Source organism: Paroedura picta, chromosome 15 (genome assembly GCF_049243985.1).
Source record: "Paroedura picta isolate Pp20150507F chromosome 15, Ppicta_v3.0, whole genome shotgun sequence".
Taxonomy (NCBI): domain Eukaryota; kingdom Metazoa; phylum Chordata; class Lepidosauria; order Squamata; family Gekkonidae; genus Paroedura; species Paroedura picta.
The window spans coordinates 17044891-17066221 of record NC_135383.1 but is presented as its reverse complement, the minus strand read 5'-3'; the positions used below and the strand labels follow the sequence as shown (position 1 = coordinate 17066221).

The 21331-nt window shown below is 52.3% G+C and overlaps 1 protein-coding gene across 5 annotated transcripts in view; it reads left to right on the top strand.

The window, feature by feature from the left end:
• SEZ6 (seizure related 6 homolog) overlaps positions 1-21331 on the top strand; it is a 99981-nt gene that overhangs the window by 37375 nt on the left and 41275 nt on the right. The window lies entirely within an intron of this gene.

Genomic DNA, 21331 nt, shown 5'->3' with positions numbered 1-21331 from the left:
ACCGAGGGAATGCCCGGTGCCAGAGGAGCCGACGAGATGCGTAGAAATGGCAAAAGGTGCCTCTCCGGGGGACAGAACAGGGCGTTTGCCTTCCTTTCTGAGGCAGCTTTTGCACAGTGTCTGATCAAATCAAATCACAGGGACATTTTGCCTGCTAACATAACCCCCCCCCCCTCATTTTGTCATAGATTACAAGGCCAAACGGCAGTGCTTTTTCTTCCCCCATAGCTTCCAAATAGCTGGCTTATCTCATACACACATAATCGCATGGAGACGGCATTCCTGATGTGCTGGTAGAAGACATCCTCGGCTGCTGGGGGGTGATGTTACTGTCCCCCCCCCTCCTGCCACACAACAGGAAATCCTGCAAGCCAGTGGAGCTGGCAGGAGGTGGGGAAGAGCTTTGGGGCTTTTCCCAGCAGTGCTTGGAAGCAGAGTATGATGAGGACAACCCATCTCCAGGCATCCAGGGTCGCTATTTCAGATTTCGGGGGTGGGGAGGCAATGTTTATAAAGACGGAGAGGGCAGAACTCTTCTCAGATGCTTTTTGAAAAAAAGGCTTTTTGTAGTAGTTGTTGTTGGCCATCAAGTTGCACTGAATTGTAGCGACCCTAGGATCATAGAACCATAGAGTTGGACGGGGCCACACAGGTCCAACCCCCTGCTCAAGGCAGGATCAGCCTCAAGCATCCAGGAGAAGTCTCTGTCCAGCCACTGCTTGAAGACGGCCAGTGAGGGGGAGCTGAACACCACCTTAGGCAGCCCATTCCACAGCTGAACTACTCTATGAAAAAAATGTTTTCCTGATATCTAGCCAATATCATTCTACATGTAGTTTAAACCCATTACTGTGTGTCCTGTCTTCTGCTGCCAACAGGAACTGCTCTCTGCCTTCCTCTAAGTCAGTGGTCTCCAACCTCCGGTCCGGGGACCAGTACTGGTCCGTAGATCAGTCTGCATCGGGCCACGGCTCCTCCTCGTCCTCCTCCCCAGCTGCTGCCTCTGGGGCTGCCCTGCCCCTCTGCCACCAGCTCACCTGTGGTGCTCTCCAGCGGCCGCCATGGCTGGGGCTCCCCCTCGGTGTGGCACTGTGCAGTTGCTGCTGGCAGCGCCCCCCAGTGGGCAGCGGGAAGTCAGAAACGCCAGCGGGAAAGCAAGTGGAGCAGGGGCTCGTGGTGGCGGCAACGTCCCTCGGCTCTTCTCACAAAGCAGTTCTCTCAGAGCTCTCTCAGTCCCACCGAACTCCCAGGGCATCTGTTGCAGGGAGAGGAAGGGAAAGCAATTGCAAGCCGCTGAGGCTCCTTTGGGTAGTGAAAAGCATGGTATAAAAGCCAACCCTTCTTCACGTGCGTTTAGGCACAGGATCGGACTTTCTGAAAAACTCCATGTCTTTTTAAAGCTTCTAGTCCTCCTGGCTGTGAAGAGACACTCAAAATCGTTTGGTCAGTGCCTGCCTGGATGAAATGTCAGGACCCAAAGGGTGTGGCAACAAAATGCCCAGTGCTGTGTCCAGCGTAAGCAGAACCACGACAAAATGGATCCACTTGTATTTATTTATTTTTGTATTTATATGCCACCCTTCCCTGTAGGCTCAGGGTGGCTCACGGAAGATTAATGTGTAATACAATACATAATGGAATAAATCATATATAATTTAAAATTCAATTCTGTTCCTCGGAGCCTGCAAGACGGAGCTCTTCTGCCAGGCCTATGGCTGAGGCCGATTGGGAAATGAACATTATATCCCAATATCACGCCTCCCTCCCTCCCTCCCCCTCCTGCCCTTATTTCCCTTTTGATTCCTCCAACTTAACATTTAACTGGCCACGATGCGGCCAGTTCTAGCTTGCTGATGCAGCGATGATAAGGGTGTTTTTTAAATTGACTGACGTTATTTTAAAATATTTTAATTTTGACCTGTTTATTGTATCGGCTTCTTGGATTTTATATCGTGTAAACCGCCCCAAGACGGTACCGCTGAGAGGGACAGTATATAAATCTCCGGAATAAACAAACAAAAAAATAAACCAACCAACCAACCAATGCATCTATCAATCATTAGTTAAAGTGAACAATAGCACCAACCTGCAAAATCCACCTCCCATTACAAGGGACCTAAAAGGGGGCAGAAGTGTGATCTCCGATTACATTTAATTGGGTGGCTTCAGGTGGGGAAGCCAGCAGGTTTTAGATGTCTTTAGGCTTCACCATAGGCCGGGCGGAACAGCTCTGACTTGCAGGCCCTGATTCGGCTTGGCCAGGGCAAAGACTGATATAACCCTGGCTCTCATTGAGGTCCGTTCTACTTCTTTAGGGCCAGGGATCCTAGGTATGTTTCGGTCACTAGACCGTAAAGATTTGCCTGCCGCCTCTCCTGAGAGCTGCTCGAGTCTGCTTTCAAAGCAAAGACAAAAACAGGGGGAAAAAACACATGAAAAATGTATAAATGTTAAAGCAAGCCATGAAACAAACCCAGAGTCTGCCTGAGGAATGACACAATCTTTGGTTGCTTTGAATGGGACGGCATATAAACAGCCCCCAGGCAAGGAACATACCATAATAGCTGCTTTAAATAAGACGGAAGCTGAACCCCTTTGTCTAAAAGCCTGGGTGAAAAGAAAGCTTTGGGGCAGGCACCTAGAGGGCAATAAGGTGGTCCAGGCAAGACGGAAAGAGCTGAGTATTCCAAAGGCACGGTGCCACCACTGAAAAAAGCCTCGTCTCAGGTTGGCACCCACGGGAATGTCATTTTAATTGGCAGCTTGGAGAGTGGTGGGAGAATGACACCATGACGCCAAAGAAGAGGAGTCAGTCCGTCTCAGTCATTTATACCCGTTGCAAAATTCTAGCTCTGCCACGGCCTGCAGTCTAGATTCAGCTTGTAAAGGCTTCTAAGGACAACTTCTCAGGAAGCAGAACTGGAGAGCTAGTCCAAAACGTTTGCCATATATCCTCGGGGAGGACTGAGAGGCCCCCCTGCTCTTCTGGAAGCCCAGATTCTGCTTGCAGGAAAAAGAGGGGGCACTGGAGCTGGGGGGTAGCAGAATGGAGCGCACTGCTTCTGACTCCGGTTGGGTGTCTGTGGCAGGGAGTCCAAGTTCCTTTGCATGAGGATGCAAAGGATAAAACTGGGATAAAATTAACCCGTGCATACAGGGTTGTTGTTGTTTTTTAACAATTGATTTGCTTGCTTCATTTCTCTCCGGCTGTTCTCCCAGTGGGGTCCCAAAGCCTTGCCCCAGGTGTGGCTTCTGCAGCAGGCAGGACGTGCCAGCAACCCAGAGCTGTGCTAGAGCTCCCGTATGCTGTCGAGGCTCCCAGCTTTTTAGCAGAAGCTGGTGGGGGCTTCTCGTGGCGTCCTCGCCAGTGCTGGCCGATTGTCTGCCTGGCCGGGCAGCCAGGCTTGCTTCCTTTCTTTGGGCTCGCTGGCGTTGTTTGAACAAGGCTCTTTCAAGCCGGCCGGGGAATTTAGACTCCTGAGTAATTTCCCTTCAAAAGGATCCCGTAGTTTCAGGCGCGGGCTGTAATTATTTTTCCCTTATCTCGCTGCCTTTCTCTGGCTCGCATCGGCACACAAGAAGGGGAGGGGGGAACAAAAGGCTGAAAGAATGCCAAGGCGGGCGAGGAGAGGCATCGCTTTCAAGGTGCCTGCCGGGCAGGATTCCTCTCCACCCTCGCCCCCACTCAGGGAGCGAAAAAACCAGGCCCAGCAAGGCCTCTTTATGGAGCACTGTGTGGAGATGGCACCCCAAGTGCCCAGAGCGGGCACTTCGCCCAGGAGATGGCAGAGGACCTGCATCATTCCCCAGCATCTCCAACTGAAGGGCCTCCAGGGACAGGGAAAGCCCTTCCTCTTCCTTTGACAGAGCCCCTGGAGAGCAGCTGCCAGCCAGAGCCCAGCATGGCATATTAGTTAAGAGCAGTGGAGAGTGGCTGCCAGCCAGAGCTCAGCATGGCGTGGTAGTTAAGAGCGACAGAGACTGGCTGCCAGCCAGATGCAGCATGGTTAAGAGCGCCAGACTCTAATCTGGAGAACCGGGCTTGGTTCTCCCCTTTTCTTCCACATGAAGCCCGTTGGGTGGCCTTGGGTCAGTCACAGTTCTCTTGGAGCTGTTCTCACAGAACGGTTCTCTTAGAGCTCTCTCAGCCCGCCCCCCACCACTCCACCTCACAGGGTGTCTGTTGTGGGGAGGGGAAGGCAAGGTGACTGTAAGCTGCTTTGAGACTCCTTTGGGTGAAAATTGGAGTCTAAGAAAACAGCTTCTTCTTCTTTCCTAGACGGTCAGTTGGGGCAGACTTGGCATCAGAAAGTTTTACAGGAGTGTAGAAAGGAAAAGACACAAAAGTTCTCAATGTCAAGAGCTGAGGAGGGGTCCTGAAATTGCTCTTCTCATCCCCAAATTTGGGGATCTTTTCAAGACATGGGATTGGCCTTATATTCCCAACTGGCAAAAGGACGGATTCCTTCCTCCCTTGTTTCCCAGCTTATAGAACTCTCAACTATCGAATTTAAGAAACGGTTTTAAAAGGGGGGCCCAGTGAAGGGTCTGGCAGCGCCCGATGGGGCAGCGAATCATGAATGAAGCGGATCAGTCCTTTGGATCGGAAGTTATGGCATTTGCACATTAGAGCAGGCCGGAAGCATTGCTTTGAAACCCTTATGAACTGGGCACGAGTCACTGCGGGGCAAAGAGGAGGAGGGGAGGGGAGGGAGGGGAGGCTCTTGTTCTCCTGAATTCCAGGGCTCTGGCGGAGGAAGGCAAAGGCACCAGGGAGACTGGGAAGTAAGCATTTGCTACCAAAGTGGTTTAAAACCAGTCTGATCATTTGAGCTAGTGAGCAACACCATATGGTGTGTGGAAACCCTCCCCCCACGCCCCAACTACCACTGCAGCCTCTCTCCTTCACAGGCAAATGCCCAGGATCCAGGGGAGAGCTGCATGGGCCTTCTGCCTACGAGCAGTCAACCCACAAGGGGTGGGGGAGTCCCATTCCTTTCAGCATCTTCTAGACAATCTCCCATATTATTGGCTTCCTTGATGCTCCGCCTGTGACCCGGTGGGCACCCCAAGCGTCTCTCCACCTTTGCCCCTCCTCCCCGGCATGCTTCCGACCACGCTGCAGGCCTTCTGCCCCCTCTCCTTCCCTGGCAGCTGCTTCCTCCCCCCCCCCCCCTGTACATGCCCTCCTCCTGGCACAAGGCTGCCTCGGGTGTCCCTCCTTCCTTTGCCAGCTTTCCCAGATCTCCTGGCCAGGAGGAGGACGAGGAGGGGAGCCGTTAGGGGGGTGGGGACCTGTGATTCCTACGGGCCTGGGAAGGAGCCGAGAAAGACTCTGCTTTGCGCTGAAGGGTCCCTGGGGCTCCACCTCCGAGGAAGCCCCATTGACTGGAACGTGAGTTGCAGGTGCCTGAGTCCCCAGCCCAGACAGAGGCTGCAGCATCCCCGAAAGACCACCAGGAAGCCCCCAAGCCAGCACTTTCCCCTCTGTGCCCTTGGCTTCCCCTTGCCTCTGCTTCTGGGGCTGCCGGGGAGGGGATGGGCTGGCATATGCTGCGGGGGGGGGGGGGGGGGCTCGGACCAAGCAGGGCCAATGGGGCTGCAGAGCCAGTTCTGCCCTGGGGGGTGGGGAGGGGGGGCAGAAGGCTGCTAGGCTTCCAAGGCCCCCAGGTAGGGCTGTGCAGGGCCCATTTAGGGTTGCCTCCCCCCCACGACTGCCGCAATCCCAGAGCCCCCCAGGAAGCCCAGCAAACCGAGGAGGGGAGGGCTCTAGGCAGCCTCTTCTAGCCTCTTCCAGGGCCTGGGTCTGCCCCCTTTCTCGGGGAGCGGCAGCTTTGCCTCCTGGGCGGCGGGAGCCTCGGGGGCCGACGAGGCGGGAGACGCGCAATCTGTCACCGGCGCTGTTCGTGGAAATTGCTGTACAAATGCATTCGCTCCGCAGGGAGAGCCGGCGAATTGGAATTACGCGCGGGGAGGGGAGGGAGCCGGCGGCGGAGGCGGGCGCCGGGTTGGAGATGCTCGCCCTCCCGCCCGCCCCCCAGGCGCAGTGGCCTCTATCCAGGAGCGCAGACCCGAGGGCCAGGGGGACAGCTCTTTGGGTTGCCAACTCCAGGTTGGGAAGTTCCGGGAGATTGGGGGCTTGGAACCTGCCGAGGGGGAGGGTTCGGAAGGGCGTGGCCACGGGGGTATAACGTCACAGCGCCCACCCTTTCTGCCTCCACATCACGACTCCTAGTGTTCCTTGGAGGAACTCCCGCCCAAAACCTTGGAGGTCTCCCATCCAAATAGAAGAGTTTTATACTCCACTTTTCACTACCCGAAGGAGTCTCAAAGCGGCTTACAATCACCTTCCCTTCCTTTCCCCGCAACAGACCCCCTATGAGGTAGGTGGGACCTAGAGAGCTTTGCCAGGACTGCTCTGTGAGAACAGAACAATCAGGACTGTGACTAACTCAAGGTCACCCAGCTGGCTGCAAATTAGAAAATGCCGCTCTTAACCACTGCACCAAGGGTCGGTCCTGCCTAGCTACTGAGCCTGTTAAAACCGCAGGAGGAAGTAATAATCTGCCCCCCCCCCTTCTTGTGATTGGAGTATGTGCGTGTCTCCTGCCTTGAGCTGCAGAACTGGCTCCGTGCCAGTCAGCCACGCCCACAAGCTGGCAGCCAAGAGTGCCCAGATAAGGTGCCCAGAAAGGCCATAAACAAGGATCGATGGGTCGTTAAAAAAGACAACATTAGATTAATTCAATGATGCAAGGATGCCGTGGCCACCTGGCTGATATTAAGGACATCTGGCAGGAGGAGAGATCCGCTGGCGCCTTGGGGGGGGGAGCTTTCTCCTTCAGGCCCGCCCCAATTCAGCAAGGCATTTTGGAGGCCAGGAGAAAGCTGGCCTTAGAACAAGAAGAAGAGTTGGTTCTTATATGCCGCTTTTCTCTCCCCAAAGGAGGCTCAAAGCGGCTTACACTCGCCTTCCCTTTCCTCTCCCCACAACAGACACCCTGTGAGGTGGGTGAGGCTGAGAGAGCCCTGATATCACTGCTCGGTCAGAACAGCTTTATCAGTGCCATGGGGAGCCCAAGGTCACCCAGCTGGCTGCATGTGGGGGAGTGCAGAATCAAACCCGGCATTCCAGATTAGAAGTCCGCACTCCGAACTGCTACACCAAACTGGTGTAGCCCTGCCAGGTTGCACCAAGGGTCCATCTGGAGTTGCCAGTCATTGTCCCAGAGCATTGGAGGGCCAGGCATGCTACCTCTGTGCATGGAGGTTTGTGGTTACCAGGTCCTGTGCATTAAGGAGCCAATGGGGTCCAATGGTGACGAGTAAATACTAGTACCTGGGAGACCTGAGTTCAAGTCGCGACTCATGCCATGGAAGCTCCCTGGGCGACCTTACACCGGTCACATTCTCTCAGCCTAACCTACCAAACAGGGTTGTTGTGAAATTAAGGTGGAGGAGAGGAGAATGAGGCAAGGGGCTTTGGGTCCCGATTGAGGAGAAAAGATGGGGTATAAGCGAATGAATTAAATACATTTCCTGGTTATAGTTAATAGGTGTTGATGAAATGTCCCTAAGAGGCTCCTGGGAGTTGTAGTCCATGAACATCTGGCGAGCCACAGTTTGGCCACCCCTGCCCTAGAGGCTGCCCCGGAGAAGAGGAGGGTGGAAAAAGTGGTCCAGGGGTAGTCAAACTGCGGCCCTCCAGATGTCCATGGACTACAATTCCCAGGAGCCCTTGCCAGCATTCGCTGGCGAATGCTGGCAAGGGCTCCTGGGAATTGTAGTCCATGGACATCTGGAGGGCCGCAGTTTGACTACTCCTGCAGTGGTCCATTGATGGGCATCTCCACAATGGGGAAGATCGAAGAAAAGGATGCCTTGCAGGAGGGAAAGATGTGCCCGTGGCCCTCTATTCCCCTGTTGGAAGGGGCTGAGTCTTCTCCAGCCAAACCTCCCCCACCCCCCACCCCTCCTGCCCCGCCCTCCCCCGCAGGGTAGCTCCATTATGGCTACACGACTGTAATTTCCAAACATTGTATTTGATCTGTCATCCATCATTTGTCATTTCTCGCCTTCCTCCCGGATGCTCCGGGGAGCCCATTGAGACGACATGTGACAAGTGTCAGCGGGTAAATGACTGTTCAATTCAAGGAGAATCGCACAACACGCAAGGTCAAATGCTTCCCGGAAAGCCGCCGCATGAATATTAATCCGGGCTCGGGAGCGCCGTGCCGGAGGGGAGGGGAGGGGAGGGGGACCGGCAGGTGAGCCGGGGGAGAAGACTGGAACGGACCCCCACCCTGCTCCTGACCCATCCCGGAGACCTTCAGCTTCGCCCGCAGCCCTGCTGCGATGTTTTTCACAAAGGAAAAGCCAACCAACCAAACCCAGCCCCCTATGGCAGAATCCAACTCCTTTTGTTTCGTCCCTTTTCAAAAGAAAGAGACAAGTCGCCATCTCTTAGGGCAGCCCACGGTCTTCTAGCCAGACAGGGAGTTGAATGCGAATTCCTGAGCCAGGAGCCGTTGCCTTGGGGGCTTTTGTCCTCCACCCGGCAAGCAGCAAACCCACAAAATGACACCAAAGGTCTTTGCCATCTATTCATGGCTCATTCTGCACAGGTTGACAGTGCAGTTTCAAGGCACTTTGGAAGTAGATTTTCATGTTTTGCGCATGTTTTGGCAGCCAGGACTAGCGATAGCTTCCTGTGCAGAGAGAAAACTTGATTTTGCTGCTCACATGTGTGGAATGGCATATCAGGGGTCGGTTTATTTCCACCACCCCGCTGCTTGTGCATCTCAGAAGGTCTGGTCAACAGAAGGAAAGGTGGGGTTGTCAGGACTGTCACATTTTCACATGTGCTTCAGTAGCCCCCAGATAGCACAAGACAACATGGATTCTTGCTCCATCGGAGGAGGAGGACTGATCCGTGTCATACCCTGCATAGCCTTTGACCCTGACCTGAGTAATCAGGAAGATTCCACACATGTTGGATAATGTGTTTTCAATGCACAGGAAACTGAAACTGAAGTTTCCAGTTTTGCACAGGAAAAACCCGCTACAAAACCACATTGAAAATGCATTATCTGACATATGCAGAATGATAAACCTGTTGCAAAAATGCATTGAAAGTGCATTATCTGACGTGCCGGAATTAGTCCCTCGAGCTTCAAAACAAACCAGGAAATGAGCAATTGTTCCTTTCACATTTGCATCGAGCTCTCAAAGGATACACAACCCAGATTAGTCTGGGTCAGTTTAGAGCTGGGAAGCTAAGTAGAGTTAGCCCTGGTTTGTACTTGGGTGGGAGACGAGGGACCAGGGACCAGGGACCAGAAAACATAACTCCAGGCAGGGTAGCCTTGAGTGTCTTGCAACTTGATAACACTCAGTTGTTATTATATACAGTCTGCAAACCCTTTTGATTTGTTTGCTTGTTTGGTTTTGTCTTTTAACAGACCGATTGGGTTGGTAGGGGAGGAGACAGACACGATCCATCGGGTATGTTGAACAAACACGGCTCTTTGCCGCGCATAAGAAGTGCTATTCTCCAGTCTAGTTAAAACCATCCGTGCTCGATTCTGAGCCATTATAAGCAAAACCATCTCTGCTCAATCCAAGACAAGTTTCTCTTGTGGCAAGCGGATATAGCTAGAAGCTCCACTCAGAGCACTGATCAATCCCAGTTTCGGAAGGTGCTCCAAGTCTGGGTCCAGGGGCACCTTTAAGATCATGCGGTTCTGGGTATAACCCTTCACATGCATACGCATTTCTTCAGAAATGTTTGAGCAGGTAGCCGCGTTGGTCCAAAGCAGCAGAACAAAGTTCTAGTGCAGGGGTAGTCAAACTGCGGCCCTCCAGATGTCCATGGACTCCAATTCCCAGGAGCCCCTGCCAGCATTCACGACTACCCCTGGTCTAAATGACTGTAAATAAAGATTGATTGAATCTAGGGGCTCCTTTAAGACCGACGAAGTCTAATTCTGGGTAGAGGCTGTCCTGTGCACGTAAACTTCTTCAGAGGCGAGGGATTAAGGTTCTGGGGATTAAGGCTGCCGTACCAAGCGGCTTGTCTGGCTGCTGATTAGTGGCCACCCTTGCCGGGGCAGCCCATCCTGTCTCATTAGCGCCGCTGGCCGTCACCCACCCGCCCTGCTGCCTTGCAGAGGCCTGATTGGCATCCCGGCGGCCTGCCAATTCCAGCCAGCCTTGGCTCAGCGCTCCCTGGATGGGTGGCTGCAACGATGCTTTACAGAGCCCTTCCTTGGAGACGAGCCGGGCGGAAAGTGCTGACTGTGCCCTGGGGAGGGCATTCTTCTTGCTGCTCCCCCCTCCACCAGGCCCATAGCAATAGGGGGTGCCTAGGCAGCACACTGCTGAGGAAAGAGCCATGCCAGATTGGTCCAAGACCTGATTCCCCACTGAGGTCTGGCTGGTTCCCCCCCGCCCCCGGCTGCGGGCATGGTTCAGGTGCTGGGTGTTGCTCCATCCCACAATAGTCCACCTGGCCTGGAATCTTGCTTCCGGCAGAGGACCATGTGATCCACAAGTAGGAGAGGGGTGCAAAAGTCTTCCCATCCCAGAGATCTGGGGAGTGAGCTAGACTGCCTTGGAAAATGGCAGTGCAGTTTGGACATGATGTCAGGATTCCTCCAGCCAAGCAGGGCAGTCTGGGAGGGGCAGCTCTAGACACAGGACCAAAACGTGGGGAGGAAGGGAAGGGACACCCTTGACTGCGAAGCTTCCCCCAACCCCATCCTTCAGCTGCCCACATGAGCCAGCCCCCCAGCTGCTGCGCAAGAGTAGCATGGGTCACTGGACTTGCTGCCCACTAGGAGCTGATGCGCTAGAGAAGCAGCAGAGCCAAGTTGGAGCCCAGGGACACCTTTAAAGATCAACAAAGTTTGATTCTGGGTATGTGCTCTTGTGTGCACGCACGCTTCTCCAGCTAGGTCCAAGTGGGTGGCCGAATTCTGCATTCCGTAGGGCCTGCAAGACGGAGCTCTTCCGCCAGGTTTATGGTTGAGGCTGGGGTCTGAGTGGAAGGTCTGATTGGGGCCCCCTTCCTGCTACTAAGCAGCAGTATGCCAGGGGCATCTATGGCCAGGGTTATGGCTCTCCTCTCACCATTTCCCCTATTAAGTTCCATGCTTTTGTTCTTATATACCGCCATTTTTATTTTATAGGCTGTAATTTTTATGTCTTTTCCGATATTTTAACGGGGTTTTATTGGGGTTTTTAATTTTTGGACTGTCTGTAACCCTTGACAGGCCGGTTCCAGGAGTGGTGGGAAATGAAAATAAATTATTATTATTATTATTATTATTATTATTATTATTATTATTATTATTATTATTATTATTATTATTATTATTATTATTATTATTATTATTATTATTTAATTTTTAGACCGCCCTTCTCCCAATAGGTCTCAGGGCGGTTTACAACATAAATAGTTAAAAGACAATAAAATCCCCATAAAAACCCCAATTAACATCAGCAAAAGTTACATATAACATATAGCAGCGGTGGTCACAATTCTGATCTTAGTTCAGCCTGGTGGAAAGAATAATATTCAGAAGAGGGTGGCACCAATACAATAGATCTAACAATGATCTCGATGTTAGAGATCTCAATATTGGAGGGGTAAAGGTATCCCCTGTGCAAGCACCGGGTCATGTCTGACCCTTGGGGTGACACCCTCCAGCGTTTTCATGGCAGACTCAATACGGGGTGGTTTGCCAGCGCCTTCCCCAGTCATTACCCTTTTACCCCCCAGCAAGCTTTGTACTCTTTTTACCCACCTCGGAAGGATGGAAGGCTGAGTCAACCTTGAGCCGGCTGCTGGGATTGAACTCCCAGCCTCATGGGCAGAGCTTTCAGACCCTAGGGTCCCCTCCTCCTGTCTGGGGTCCCCTCCCCATAGCCCAGCACTGTCTGGTCAGAAGCCAAAGCAGTGGGCCAACAGAAGACTTCCTGAACTGGTGGAGTACCAGCCAGGTGGGGAAATCCCAGCCTGGTCCTTCTGGAATCTGACCATCAACCCCCCCCCACTTCTCCCTTTGGGGAAATGAACATGCCAGTTTTTCCCTTTGCAGTGAAATCTCCCTTTTTACAATGAACACTATTCCCAGCATCCTTTTGACATCACGGAAGTAGCCCTGGAGTTCGTTTTGTTAAGCAATTGTCGTTTCTGGCAACGTTTACCGTTTGTATCGCCTTGCTTTTCCCGCATTGCCTTCTTACCTTTGCAACCCTTTTTCTGCATTCTGGGATGTCGGACCTTCAAACGGCTTCTTGTTTGTTTGGTTTGAGTTGTTTTCTAGTTGTGCAATCCTGTCGCATTGCTCATTGGCTCTTCTGAAGCCTGAATCCTCCCCCCCCACACCCCATTTTGTAATCTGCTTTATTAGTTGCTGCACACGAAAGACATAAAAGGGGTGTGAAATGACTTCGGGAGGGCTTGAAAGAAACCAGAAAACTCCCCCACAGAGAAGGAATCATAGAATCATACAGCTGAAAGGGCCAGACAGACCATCCAGTCTAACCCCCTGCCCAATGCAGAATCAGCCTCAAGCATCCAGGAGAAGTCTCTGTCCAGCTACTGCTTGAAGACTGACAGAGAGGGGAGCTCACCACCTCCTTAGGCAGCCCATTCCACTGCTGAACTGTGACATTTTTTTTCTTGGTATCCAACTGGTACTGTTCTACACATAGTTTAAACCCATGGCTGTGAGCCCTATCCTCTGCAGCCTCTCCCTGCCCTCCTCTAAATGACAACCTTTCAGATCCTTAAAGAGAGCAATCTTGTCCCCTCTCAATCTCCTCTTCTCCAGGCTGAACATTCCCAAGTCCCTCAGCCTTTCCTCACAGGGCTTGGCCCCCAGGCCCCGGGTCATCCTCATCACCCTCCTCTCCATCCTCTCCATTTTGTCCACATCCTGGAACTGCTGGCAGGGGCTCATGGGAATTGTAGTCCATGAACCTCTGGAGGACCACCTCTGGCTGACAAAGCTGTGACGATGATGATTCAAACATGTCTACTGCCCCTCCCCACATAGCTCAGGGCAGATCACAGCAGTAAAAACATACACACATTATAAACTATAATAAAATATATATTAAAACAGCTAATAGCCTCCCCCTCCAATTCCTTCCCCCCCCCTGGGCTGTCCAGATCTCCGGATCTGGTCCAACAAGAGAGCTGTTATTTTTAAGCCCTGCATTTCTTGCGGCCAGCAGGCTTGGCGTGTTTGTTTGTGCTGCGCCGTTAGAGCTGCGGCTGCTAATGCTCCTGCGCGCATCTGGGTCACGGCGCCATTCTCTCCTGATGGGGCCGTTATTAGTATTTCAATTTATTTACCCGTTTTCCCAGCACACAAGTACCCATTCAGTAGTTCCATCTCATTATCGGTGCTATCGAGGGAGCAGCGGGAAAAGTTATAGCAGTGAGTGATGGCGGGAGAGGGAGGGCGGGGGGGAGAGGTTGGGGAGGGGGAGGAAAGGATCCTGAATTGGGAGTGGGGGCCGAAGGTTCCCCATTGGCCAGAAACAACCCCCGATGTCCTTGGACCCAGGTTTGTAGAGGAGGCTTTTCCCAGCAGGGAGAGAAGCATTCTCTGAAGACATGGCCATAGGGGGAGTCAGGAAAGTTGCAGTTCTACCTCTAACATGTGCAGAGAGCCAGGGTGAGGCTGTGCTTAAACTGTCCGACTAGCATCTGGGAAAGCCAAGATTGAATCCCCACTCTGCTATGGAAGCTGACCTTGGGCCTGTCACACAGTTTTAGCCTGACCTACCTCCCTGGGGAGTCAGCTGGGTGAAGTAGAGAAGACTGGCGGGTTTTATTTCTGGCGAGCTGGGCTTGATTCCCTGCTCCCCCACATGCATCCAGCTGGGTGACCTTGGGCTCGTCACAGCACTGATAAAGCTGTTCTCACAGAGCAGTTCTCTCTGAGCTCTCTCAGCCTCACCTGCCTCACAGGGTGTCTGTTGTGGGCAGAGGAAGGGGAAGGGGACTGGGAAAAAAGCAGCATATAAAAACAAACTCCTCCTCCTCCTCCCCTTCTTCTTCTTCTTTGCAGGGTTGTTGTGAGGATAAAATGGAGTACAGGAGAATGATCCAAACTGCTTTGGGCCCCCCGTTGGGGAGAAAGGTGGGACAAAAACAAAGGAAATGCGCCAGATGAGGGAACTCTGGTGTGTCTCAGCAATCTCCTTTCAGAGTTCAATTCACCCCCATGGAAATGTGCAGGCCTTGGCCTCAGGGCCCGTTTTGAATGCCAGCGTGCATCGCAAGGAGGTGTCCAAAGCCCTAACCCAAATGCCTCCAAGCTGGTACAAACTGCTCCCCCCCCCCCGCCAGAAAGGAACCTCAACCCAATCCCCCATGAGGGTGGTGCGCCTGTGCTGGGCTTCTAGTCTAGAGGGGAATCCTTGGGGGAGGGGGGTGAGTGTCTTTCACTTGTATTTTCTGCACACTTTCCTGGTCTCCAAAAACTGAGGGGGGGGGTCTTGTACAGGAAAGGGAGTTGGCAGGACCACCCCCCTCCACTCCAGTTAACGAGCCAGCGATGGAGTCTGGGCCGCTGTGCTAATCCCCTATTAAGACCTTAAAAGGAATGCTGGCGCCTTTCCGTATAAACTCATTAACTTTTATGGGGTAATAAATGGATTCTATTAAAACATAATTCCCTCCGTGCTGGGGGCAAGTTAACCTCTTTAAGCATCAACCGAGGAGTGGATTCCTCCCTGTTCTCCTTCACGCGGGGGTGGGATCCGTGCTCACGAGGGGCCGCAGAGCCTCCTGGTGGCCACCGCTTTAGGCCATCTGCTCCCGTGCCTGTCCGTGGCACCCGGGAATCTGGCAAGGAGAGGGAAGCCCTAGAGGCAGCTGCGGGTGGCATTGGCATGGTCCGCTATAGGAGCAATTTGGAGCAAATCCCCCTGGCTCATTCCAAGGGATGGGCAAGTGATTCCAAGGGCTGTTTGTTTTGTAGGGGGGGGGGGCTTATTTAGAAGGAAACCAAGAGAAATACTGCGTATTACACACTGTAGAACTGCTATTTGGAGAAAGGGTAAGCGTTTGACAATACATGTCTTGCTCTTTTGCATCACTTCATGCCACAGACTGCTTTTCCTCCTCCCCCCTCCCCGAATTTGCCATTTTCCCAGTTAGCGTATACAGCCTAAAGATCGATTATTCCTCAATTCCTGCTCTTCCATATCGTCTAATACCAGGCTCCATTTTCTTCTGAATTGCAGTGTTGATTTGTCGTAGGTCAAATGTGCCAGGTTTCGTCATTCTCCTGTATTCCGTCAATTTTTTTTAACCCAACTCGTTATGCCTGGTAGTCGTTCTCCCCCTCCTATCTTGATGCAGAAGGTATTTCACAAGCGCATTCTACATTTGGTACCGTATTTTATAACCTACGTTTCCGATCCAACACAAATTTAACTTTCAAAGTCTTTCGCCTTTCATCAAGGATCATAATCCAACATTTCCTCTCTTTCTGGCAAGTCCACCACATAAAGGGCTGGTTGTTTTTGAAGATTCTCCAGTTCCATGGCTGGCGTTCCCAATTCGTTTCTTAGTGCGTGTACTACTTGCTTCCTGATGCAAAAAGTAGACAAAAAAAGCATACGTTGAACAGGGCCTAAAGTTGTTGGTCTGTGTATGCTATAGGGATTTTTGGTTCATGTAGCACAGAAGTGTAAGACAGAGGGCAGTCAAGGAAACCCCCAAGAAGTATATTGGCAGAAAAAGTAAACATACATTTATATAAGCCAATCCAGTTCACACTCAGGTTGCAGTGAAGAAAAGAAGGAAAAAGCATAATCCAAAGAGTCTTTTCTGTGTTGCAAATGGCCAGCTTGTGCCACATCCTGTGTGTGGGAGTAGGAGGGCATTGTCTCTACAGGAGAGAGCTGCAGAGATGTGTCCCTATGGAAGGCCATGTGCAAGAAGGGAGAGAACAAAGGGAGAACAGAGGGCAGCTCCCCGGTTGTAGGAAGACGTCTCTGTTCTTTGAAACATCTGGTGGAAGGCGACCGCTTCGAATATTGCTCCTGATCAATAATAAGCACCCCCCCAGAAAACAGAAAAACAGCAGAGCCAGGAAGAGAGTGATCCCCCTTGCTTTTTGTATGCTGAACTGGCTTTCTGCTTGCAGGGAGCGTTCGCCACATTCGGAAACCGTCCCAGACGTGACCCCTGTGGTGCACCCTGAAAGGAAGGCAGGCCTTTCCACCACCTTTCCTGTGCTACTTCCTGGTCAGCTGGACAGACAAGGGGTGCCAACCTCCAGGTGGGACCTGGGGATCCCCTGGAATGACAGCTCATCTCCAGACTACGGAGATCAGTGCAGGCTACTGAGATCCCTGGAGAAAGTGGCTGCTTCGGAGGGTGGTCTCTGGCACCGCCCCCCACTGAGGTCCCTGCCCCATCCCCAAATCTCCAGGAGTTCCCAACCTGGATCTAGCAACCCTCCCCTCCCCTCCCTATCCAGTGGCCAGAGGGAACCTGGCAACCCTAAGACCCTACTAAAAGGAGGGAGGGTCTGCAAAGGTAAATTCTTGGAAGTGGGTGTGTGTGTGTGTGTGTGTGCAGGGAGCTCTCCTGCCTCCTGCTTCCTGCCTTTGTTCTACCTCCCTCCAGCTCATGGGTCAGCCTCGGCAGGGCCCGGGGAGCCGGGTGGCCTTCCCCCCCCCACCCCCGGTGCGACCCCCTCCCTCCAGCCTCCGCCGCCCGAGGCAGGCGGCCAACCCACCGGGGAGGCATTTTGGATGGCTCATTAAGGGCTAATGAAAGCACTCTTCCATTTAGGCTAACAACTCTAAATGGCTCTGTGTGCATAGCTTAGTTAGGAGATAATGCGGCGGGATGAACGGGAGCGGCACCAGGGGACGAGCCTCGACACCAGGCGCCGCCTGCGCAGCGCCGATAACCCGCGGCCCCGTCGCTGCCTCCCCCTGGAAGCCCCCCTCATCCCCGGCGGTTGCCGACCCCCCTCTATGCTGGCAAAGCCTGCCCCGTCTTCCGAGGCCGCGCTCTCCCTCCCGTGTTTCTTTAGGGCTTGATCGTCGGGCGGGCGGGCGCGTCCTGCAGCCAAGTGTGCATGGAAAGTAGTCTTGCCTGTCTCCAGGGGGCGGCTGGAGATCTCCCGGAATGGTCTCCCGGTCTCCAGTTTTGCAAGATCAGTTCCCCTGGAGCAGGTTTTCACAACTAGGGTTTCCTGAAACTTTGGGGTTTCTTGACAGCCCTGGAAGGGTTTCACCAATGGGTTCACAAAATATATATAGTTAGTTAAAACTTTTATTGGGTGATATTGGGTGATATTGGGAAGGTCATGTCGACCTCCCCACCCACCCCCAATGGCCAAAGATGGGTGTGGAGGGAGTGGGAAGGGGCCGGATATGTACCCAGCTCTGCTTCCCAAACATATTCTGCGTAATCACGCCACTTCTGGGGTTTCTCGAAGTCTGAAGAATGTTTCAGGGGTTTCTTAGCAGTGAAAAAGTGGAGGAAGGCTCACTGCTTGGGATGCTGGACCTCCCCCCCTTGTCCCTCCCCTCTCCAAACCCCGCCCTCCCCAGGCTCCACCCCTAAACCTCCAGGAATTTCCCAACCCCAACCTGGCACCCCTAACTGAATGGGGATGCAAACTGACTTCCCATATTGAGAAGAACTGGGGGGGAGTGTACCCTGCTTTTTACTACCCAAAGGAGTCTCAAAGCGGCTGACCATCGCCTTCCCCTCCCCTCCCTGCAACAGACACCCTGCAAGGTAAGTGAGGCTGAGAGAGCTCAGAGAGAACTGTGAGAGCTCTGGGAGAAATGGGATTGGCCCAGGTCCCCCAGCTGGCTGCATGTGGGAAATCGAACCCTGTTCTCTGGATTAGAGGCGTCCGCTCTTAACCACCCCACCAGGCTGTTTTAGAATAAGCAAGATGGGTTCGTGCTGCTGGCTAGCCCCTGACTATGGTCTGGCTACAGCATTCCAAACCCATCTCTGGCAGTCTCCAAGGGCAGCCCAAAGCAGCGAGTGATACTGCAGTCCAGTGTGAGGTTACCGAAGGGCCAGATTCTAGGAAAGGAGAGAGCAGGCCCTGGATGCTTGGCTAGAAAGATGCTTTCGACCCCCTTGCAGACTTTCCTTTCAAACCGCAAGGCTGCCATTCAGCCTTAGCCCCAGAGCAGAGACAGATGAGTCTGGAGGCTTAGATAATGAAATATACTCTAGAGAGCTCAGTGTCATCTGCAGAACTATTATTATACACACAGAGATACACACAGGAAGCATATAATAATCTAAAATACGTCGCCCAGTAAGCACAGCAGTCCTGCAGACAGATCTGGCAATCTCCCCAAAATACTACTATCTAAGTTTTCAATCCACTCAATCTCAGCTGGGAAGAGTCCCCAGAGCTCTATCACATCTCCCTGGAAAGCATGATGCTCACGTTCCTGGGACAGGTGGGAAATAGTTCGTGTTGGTGCTTATCAGGTTATGGCTATCAGGTGGAACTGATTGCATCCGTGCTCACAGCCATGCATTCCCTAGATCACAATTGTGTGATTGCAGGATTTGTGAAGATCTTATGGTCAGGTGTCGGGACTCTAGTCTGGCCAGGCCCAGGTAAGGCAGCTCTCCGTTATCCGTGATCTTTCTACATTCCCAAAGAAGGGCATCTTGCATTGGGAAAGGTGGGGGAGCCAGGTAGCCCATAGATCAGAGTGGGTTTAATACACCCGCTGATTGTTTGCACATAGCACAATACGCAATACTGAGAAAGTTCAACTCCAAAGCTCTGGAACCCAACTTTCAGCATCCTCATGGGAAACATGGAAGGGTAACAAAAGGGACCCAAGGCTGAACTCAAACTAGTCTTTGGGACAGAGTCAGAAGCCACCTAAATACTCCTCAAATGCCAAATTTCAGCAGATGGACAGCTCTGGGTTAAGGAATCCCTGGAGACTTTGGAGGTGGAGCCAGGAGTGGGCGGGATTTGGGGAGGAGAGGAACCTCAATGGAGAATAATGCTACAGATTCCCCCCTCCGAAGCAGCCCTTTTTTTCCCAGGGGAACGGATCTCTTTCACCTGGAGAAGAACTGTTATTCTGGGGGATCCCCAGGCCCCACCTGGGGACTGGCATCCCTGTGAGTGCCCAAGGCCACTGATGGATCATGCCACATCCATAGGAATGCCTGTCCCCTGCCAGGTTTGAATGAACAACAGGGCAACTCAGGTCATCTCACTTCTAAGCGAGGCCTAAAATCTGGCTGAGATGGGTCTCCAGGCAATCGTGCAAATGAACCATCTTCTTTATAGATTTAAGGAGCCAGCCTTTCTTCTCAAGCAGATGGCAGCCCCTGAGATAGGCCCAAGGCCCAGCACCTCCCTCTGTAGAATTCCATGCAAACCTCCCATCAGCTTCCTAAGGGTCCATTTCCCCCACACACACACATACACACACACACACGCACACCGTGTTTTTGGTGCCGCGGGGATTACCCAGTCAGAACATATTCATGCCCCCCTCCCCCCCCCAAAAAAAACCCTCTGAGTTGCCAGAGGCATCAGTATCAATCTGCCTTATCCTTGATTATTCTTTGTTTTTGTTTTTTTTTGATGCTGTTAGATTCCAGTGGGTAGCCGTGTTGGTCTGAAGGAGCACAACAAAAATTGACTCCAATAGCACCTTCAAGACCAACAAAGATTTATTCAAGGCGTGAGCTTTTAGTCTGAGGAAGAGTGCATGCACTCAAAAGCCCTGAATAAATCTTTGTTGGTCTTAAAGGTGCTATTGGACTCAGTTTTTGATGCCCTTGTTATGCAATTAATGGTGGTGTTGATTTTAACTGGAAAAATGTGGTGCAAGGTAAGAAGAACCGGCTTTTTACAGCCTGCTTTTGACTACCCAAAGAAGTCTCAAAGATGCTTACTAACACCATTCCCTTCCTCTCCCTATAACAGGCACCCTGGGAGGCTGGTGGGGCTGAGAGAGTTCAGATAGATTTGCTCTGCGAGAGCAGCTCTGCGAGAACTGTGACCGGCCCAAGGTCACCCAGCTGGCTGCATGTGGAGGAGGAGGGGGGAATCAAACCCAGTTCTCCAGATTAGAGTCTGCCACTCTTACTACACTGGCTTGCCAGAGGCAGTGGTATGAATTGATTTCCGCAAAGTACACATATAAGAAGAAATGAAGGTGGTTTTTATGCCTCGTTTTTCATTACCCAAAGGTGTCTCAAAGAGACCTACAATCACCTTTACTTCCTCTCCCCACAACAGACACCCTGAGGTCAGTGGGGCTGAGGGAGCTGTCAGGACTGTGACTAGCTCAAGGTCGCCCAGCCGCCTGCATTTGGAGGAAGATGGGGAATCAAACCGAGACCTCCAGATTATTAACCAATAATGCCAAGCTGGCTCACAGCCAACTTAATGGGGCTTTCATGGCAAGAGATTTACAGAGGTTGTTTGCCATGGCCTCCCTCTGTGAAGCACACCTGGACCTCCTTGGAGGTTTCCGATTCAAAGACTAACCCTAGCCAACCCTGCCTAGCTTCTGAGGTCAAGGAAAATGAAATTGCCTTCGGAGGATCCTGGAAGCAGACCAACCAAGCTTGCAAATGCAGCCTCTCTCCTGCTTCAGAGCAGCCCGGGGCTTGGGCTGCTACAAATCCCCATGTACTCTGTTCAGACCAGCTCCCTTTCCACCAAGTTCCAGCCCATATTTTGGCTTAAGCAGCAGCAGGCCAAAGAGCTGTTTGTCTCCTTCGGGAGTCCCTTAAGAGTGACCTGTAAGCCGTCTCTGGACGTTTGTCTTTGTAAGCACCTTCTTTTGATTACTTAAAACATGTCCCTGTTCGAAAGTTTCAGCCGCGGGGAACGAGCCTGTCGAGAGGCCTGGCCGTTTCTCCGAATGATGGCTGCGGAGCAGGGCTCAAAGAAATCACCGCTTAATTGCTTATTGAGCTCCAGCGTCGGCGGAAGGATGCTTTGTGGTACTGCCAGCATCTGGGCTTGATGTGCGTGCGCACACGTGCGTGTGTGCAAATCCTGCCCTCCTTGAAACCTGTTTGACTCCTGTGTTGTTTTCCCCTCACTCTTTCCCTTTTTGTCTGATAAATGAGAAGATTAGAAATTGGTTAAGCGGATTCTGACGTCCTATTCTTGAGCTCCCCGACCGGAACAAAAACTGCATTGTACTAAAATCGGGTGTTAAAGGGTGAAGCCGAGCACGGCCAATTTTGTCAGAGATCCTCCCCAAATTGGTTACTTGCCACGCTCAAGATTTGGTGATGCCTTTCAGCTTTGATGGCCTTTTA